The sequence below is a fragment of the Haliotis cracherodii genome, unplaced genomic scaffold (assembly GCF_022045235.1).
Source record: "Haliotis cracherodii isolate W230 unplaced genomic scaffold, xgHalCrac1.p SCAF_6, whole genome shotgun sequence".
Classification (NCBI taxonomy): domain Eukaryota; kingdom Metazoa; phylum Mollusca; class Gastropoda; order Lepetellida; family Haliotidae; genus Haliotis; species Haliotis cracherodii.
The window spans coordinates 69,044,806-69,051,768 of NW_027266319.1; positions in this window are offsets into that span (position 1 = coordinate 69,044,806).

The following is a 6,963-nucleotide window of genomic DNA, read 5'->3' on the forward strand; positions in this document are numbered from 1 at the left end:
TCTCAGTAGGGACTGAATGACAGGTGATTATCTCCGTGGGGACTGAATGCCAGGTGATAATGTCAGAAGGGACTGAACGCAAGGTGATTATCTCCGTGGGGACTGAATGACAGGTGATTATCTCCGTGGGGACTGAATGACAGGTGATTATGTCAGAAGGGACTGAACGCAAGGTGATTATCTCAGTGCGGACTGAATGACAGGTGATTATCTTAGTAGGGACTGAATGACAGGTGATTATCTCCGTGGGGACTGAACGCAAGGTGATTATCTCCGTGGGGACTGAATGGCAGGTGATTATCTCCGTGGGGACTGAACGCCAGGTGATTATCTGAGTGGGGACTGAATGGCAGGTGATTATCTCAGTGGGGACTGAACGCCAGATGACAGTGGGGACAGCACATGCACCGTGACAGACACCACCATGCCTCTGTGCAAACGAGTGTAACAATGATAACTCATAATCTTGGAAAAGTAAAATATTGTCGTCTTCTAGTTGGGGTACCAGAGCAAGCTATCATGATTAGTAGTGCTGGGACGGGTAACTCGGGTACCCGGGTCGGGCGGGTATCGAGTAGGACCCAGGTAGCCGCAGGACTACCCGGACCCGTGGTTAGTCACGTGATATATTGTTTAATGACAAAAACTGTCTAGAACTCTATGGTTACACTAAAAGTCACTAATGTTCGCATGGTTAAAAAAGATATAGCTTAATTCAACTTCAGTGTATGAATGACCGGATTGTTTAATATATGTATATAAATACGTTTTGCCAGGGCTTTGCTAAAAATGATCCCAATCGGACATTTTGAGACATCTGAGACCTCTGAGACCTGCAGTGGGTATCCGGGTAGGGTCGGGTAGTAGGGGAACGGGTACCCGGGTAGGGTCGGGTAATAGGGGGATGGGTACCCGGGTAGGGTCGGGTAATAGGGGGATGGGTATCCGGGTAGTACATTTGGACACGTCCATCTTCCAGGGAAACTGACCCGTGAAGATCCGGGGTAGAATAGGTCTTCAGCAACCCATGCTTGTCGTAAAAGGCGACTAACGGGATCGGGTGGTCAGGCTCGCTGACTTGGTTAATGCATATCATCGATCCCAATTGCGTGGATCGATGCTCATGATATTAATCACTGGATTGTCTGGTCCAGACTCAATTATTTACACACCGCCGTCATATAGCTGGAATATTGCTAAGTGCGGCGTTAAACAACAAACCAAACCCCCCAAAAAATCCTGGGAAACTAGAACATGGCACAACGCCACCCAGCCAGACATCAACCGCCATGCATGATTGACGAAACGCTATTTTTAGATGTTTCTTAAAAAGAATGCCCCCCAAAAGCGTTCCACTGTTCAGTTTAGGATGAGGCTATATCCATCATGTACATTAACAACCAGAGGATAAAAACTCTCCGTGAGTTCAGGCCAGGAGAGAGTAGTCAGGCGTTTCAGCTGGAGCGTGTGTGTATTTACTAGTTTATAGTTGGTGGCGGGGCAAGGAGCAAACGAAAGACACTATAACTAACACAGGAAGCAGGACGAGCGTACTAAATCTAACAAAGTAGTGTATGTTATTGTTTATTAATACAGTATTTGTACCAGAAGAATATGGTCAAGTTGAATGGCCCTAAAGAGTCATACCCGTTCTGATGGATTTCATTGAAGTAGGGGGCGGTCGGGTAGACTAGTGGTTAAAGCGTTCGCTCGTCACGCCGAAGACCCGGGTTCGATTCCCGACTTGGGTACAATGTGTGAAGCCCATTTCAGATGTCCCCCGCTGTGCTGGAATATTCCTAAAAGCGGCGTAAAACCATACTCACTCACTCATGGAAGTGGTACTGTGCACACACGTCATACCCGTTCTGATGGGTTTCATTGAAGTGGTACTGTGCACACACGTCATACGCGTTCTGGTGGGTTTCATTGAAGTGGTAATGTACACACACGTCATACCCGTTCTGAGGGGTTTCATTGAAGTGGTACTGTGCACACACGTCATACCCGTTCTGGTGGGTTTCATTGAAGTGGTACTGTGCACACACGTCATACCCGTTCTGATGGGTTTCATTGAAGTGGTACTGTACACACACGTCATACCCGTTCTGGTGGGTTTCATTGAAGTGGTACTGTGCACACACGTCATACCCGTTCTGAGGGGTTTCATTGAAGTGGTACTGTGCACACACGTCATACCCGTTCTGGTGGGTTTCATTGAAGTGGTACTGTACACACACGTCATACCCGTTCTGAGGGGTTTCATTGAAGTGGTACTGTGCACACACGTCATACCCGTTCTGGTGGGTTTCATTGAAGTGGTACTGTACACTAACGTCATACCCGTTCTGATGGGTTTCATTGAAGTGGTACTGTACACACACGTCATACCCGTTCTGATGGGTTTCATTGAAGTGGTACTGTGCACACACGTCATACCCGTTCTGAGGGGTTTCATTGAAGTGGTACTGTGCACACACGTCATACCCGTTCTGGTGGGTTTCATTGAAGTGGTACTGTACACTAACGTCATACCCGTTCTGATGGGTTTCATTGAAGTGGTACTGTACACACACGTCATACCCGTTCTGATGGGTTTCATTGAAGTGGTACTGTGCACACACGTCATACCCGTTCTGGTGGGTTTCATTGAAGTGGTACTGTACACACACGTCATACCCGTTCTGATGGGTTTCATTGAAGTGGTACTGTGCACACACGTCATACCCGTTCTGGTGGGTTTCATTGAAGTGGTACTGTACACACACGTCATACCCGTTCTGAGGGGTTTCATTGAAGTGGTACTGTGCACACACGTCATACCCGTTCTGGTGGGTTTCATTGAAGTGGTACTGTACACTAACGTCATACCCGTTCTGATGGGTTTCATTGAAGTGGTACTGTACACACACGTCATACCCGTTCTGGTGGGTTTCATTGAAGTGGTACTGTGCACACACGTCATACCCGTTCTGATGGGTTTCATTGAAGTGGTACTGTACACACACGTCATACCCGTTCTGGTGGGTTTCCTTGAGGTGGTACTGTGCACACAGGTCATACCCGTTCTGATGGGTTTCATTGAAGTGGTACTGTGCACACACGTCATACCCGTTCTGATGGGTTTCATTGAAGTGGTACTGTGCACACACGTCATACCCGTTCTGATGGGTTTCATTGAAGTGGTACTGTACACACACGTCATACCCGTTCTGGTGGGTTTCATTGAAGTGGTACTGTGCACACACGTCATACCCGTTCTGGTGGTTTTGTTTGATGTGATAACTGTTCACAGAAGCAGCGTCATTTACTTGTAACATTGAGGTGACAACTCACTCATGCATTCGCCATGTGAAACACAATGAAACGCTGTGTAAACGTGAACGTTTTCAACCCTCAGCCAAAGGAGAGACATCCTACCCCAGTGGTGTGAATCGGTGTGCATCGTTGTGAAACGGTATGGAACGGTGTGAACCAGTGTGGATCGGTGTGAATCGGGGTGGATCGGTGTGAATAGGTGTGGATCGGTATGAACCGGTGTGGATCGGTGTGAATAGGCGTGAATCGGTGTGAATCGGGGTGGATCGGTGTGAATCGATGTGGATCGGTGTAAAACGGTATGGAACGGTGTGAACCAGTGTGGATCGGTGTGAATCGGTGTGGATCGGTGTAAAACGGTATGGAACGGTGTGAACCAGTGTGGATCGGTGTGAATCGGGGTGGATCGGTGTGAATAGGTGTGGATCGGTATGAACCGGTGTGGATCGGTGTGAATCGGGGTGGATCGGTGTGAATCGGTGTGAATCGGTGTGGATCGGTGTAAATCAGGATGGATCGTTGTTCTCGCTCTGCACATGTCTCATATATCCCAGGGGCTGCGATATGGCGAGAATATGACTGCGGCGGCAAGCAACATCCACTCTCAGTGTTCTCCCTTTATAGACTGACTCCTACTTCTACTGTGTAGAGGTTACAAACACTTATGTTTCAAGAGACTTATTAATATAATAATGTGTTCAAATTAACAAAATAACATACATATGGTATGGAGTGCATGTATTCCTGTCAAACTATTTTATCTGATTCCATGCCGGACTCTGTCTAGTCTATGGCTAAGCGAGGGTGTATTTCCTCACAGTCGCCAGTTACTTGTTCAGTCTACTTTCAAGTGCATCGACAAATTCAAGTTGAAATCCCCTAGTCTCCATTGATACGACATCTTAATGCCACTTAAAGTTACAATATTAGATAAAATCACAATTCTGTTAACATTTAATTCTTATATGTTTGAAATAATATTAAATGGATTAGGGAAATAGTATTAACTGGATAAAGGCATGCCCAATATAGACTACCGTTTCCTGAAATATTGTAATATGTTCCACAATTAGTTCTCAGACACACAGTATAAGCCGGAATGACGTCTTTCAAGATATAAATAATTACACTACATTACAGAAGTATATTGACATTTATAATGTTTCCCGTTCCTTGTCCAAAAGAGGTCAAGGACCCTTCGTGGTACGTAAGACGGTGCAGGTGCGCGCGGTGTGAAGTGATGGTGAGAAGGAATCTGACACTTCAGTCCACGAGGAAGTACTGCATCTCCTTCGATGACATGAATGAGCGAAATATGTTCTGATATTATATTTTCTTTGCAGCATTCTAAATGTCAGATAACACTTTTTTTTGTTCGTACTGCAGCCCCTCTTAACACTGTTGGAAAACAGGAAGGCTTCTTCTTGAGAGGCTACAATAATTGGCAAACATAAGAAACGTGATCTATTATTTGTTTGTGTTGAATGATATTGGCATTTTTTTTATCTAAAGTGATACTAGCTACCTCCAAATATGTAGCGGACATGTATGTTTAATCTCCTGACATGACAGACCAGTCACCGGTGTCGCTATTGGTGTTTAATCTCCTGACATGACAGACCAGTCACTGATGTAGCCATTGGTGTTAAATCTCCTGACAGGACAGACCAGTCACAGATGTAACCATTGGTGTTTAATCTCCTGACAGGACAGACCAGTCACAGATGTAGCCATTGGTGTTTAATCTCCTTACATGACAGACCAGTCACCGATGTAGCCATTGGTGTTTAATCTCGTGACATCACAGACAAGTCACCGATGTAGCCATTGGTGTTTAATCTCCTGACATGACAGACCAGTCACAGATGTAGCCATTGGTGTTTAATCTCCTTACATGACAGACCAGTCACCGATGTAGCCATTGGTGTTCAATATCCTGACATGACAGACCAGTCACAGATGTAGCCATTGGTGTTTAATCTCCTGACATGACAGACCAGTCACCGATGTAGAGTAGAGTTGTCTATGTGTAGGGCCTATGTGGGGCCGAGTGGGGCTATATGTTCGGCTCTATGTGGGGTTGTGTGAGGCTGTATGTGGGGCTGAGTGGGGCTATATGTGGGGCTACGTGTAGGGCCTATGTGGGGCTGAGTGGAGCTATATGTGGGGCTGTATGTGGGGCTGTGCGGGGCTGTATGTGGGGCTGTGCGGGGCTGTATGTGGGGTTGTGTGAGGCTATATGTGGGGCTGAGTGGGACTATATGTGGGGCTATGTGTAGGGCCTATGTGGGGCTGAGTGGAGCTATATGTAGGGCTGTGTGGGGCTATATGTGGGGCTATGTGGGGTTGTGTGAAGCTATATGGAGGGCTGTGTCGGGTTAATTTGGGGCTGAGTGGAGCTATATATGGGGCTGTGTGGGGCTATATGTGGGGCTGTGTGGGGGTATATGTTGGGCCATGTGGGGCGGTGCGGGGCTACGTGTAGGGGTGTTGGGTTGATTTGGGGCTGAGTGGAGTTATATGTGGGGGCGAGTGGAGCTGTGTGGGGCCTAGTAGGGCTATATGTGGGGCTGTGCTGGGCTATATGTGGGGCTGTGTGGGGCCTAGTAGGGCTATATGTGGGGCTGTACTGGGCTATATGTGGGGGCGAGTGGAGCTGTGTGGGGCCTAGTGGGGCTATATGTGGGGCTGTACTCGGCTATATGTGGGGGCGAGTGGAGCTCTGTGGGTTCTAGTGGGGCTATATGTGGGGCTGTGCTGGGCTATATGTGGGGCTGTGTGGGGCCTAGTGGGTCTATATGTGGGGCTGTACTGGGCTATGTATTGGGCCGAGTGGAGCTGTGTGGGGCCTAGTGGGGCTATATGTGGGGCTGTGTGGGGCTATATGTCACGGGCTATATGTGGGGCTGTGCTGGGCTATATGCGGGGCTGTGTGGGGCCTAGTAGGGCTATATGCTGGGCTGTGTGGGGCTATATGTGGGGCTGTGCTGGGCTATATGTGGGGCTGTGTGGGGCCTAGTAGGGCTATATGCTGGGCTGTGTGGGGCTATATGTGGGGTTGTGCTGGGCTATATGTGGAGCTGTGTGGGGCTATGTGGGGCTATATGTGGGGCTGTGTGGGGCTATATGTGGGGCTGTGCTGGGCTATATGTGGGGCTGTGCTGGGCTATATGTGGGGCTGTGCTGGGCTATATGTGGAGCTGTGTGGGGCTATGTGGGGCTATATGTGGGGCTGTGTGGGGCTATATGTGGGGCTGTGCTGGGCTATATGTGGGGCTGTGCTGGGCTATATGTGGGGCTGTGCTGGGCTATATGTGGAGCTGTGTGGGGCTATGTGGGGCTATATGTGGGGCTGTGTGGGGTTATATGTGGGGCTGTGCTGGGCTATATGTGGGGCTGTGCTGGGCTATATGTGGGGCTGTGTGGGGCTATGTGGGGCTGTGCTGGGCTATAAGTGAGGTTGTGCTGGGCTTTATGTGGGGTTGTGCTGGGCTATATGTGGGGCTGTGTGGGGCTATGTGGGGCTATATGTGGGGCTGTGTGGGGCTATATGTGGGCCTGTGCTTGGCTATATGTGGGGCTGTGCTGGGCTATATGTGGGGCTGTGTGGGGCTATGTGAGGCTGTGCTGGGCTATATGTGGGGC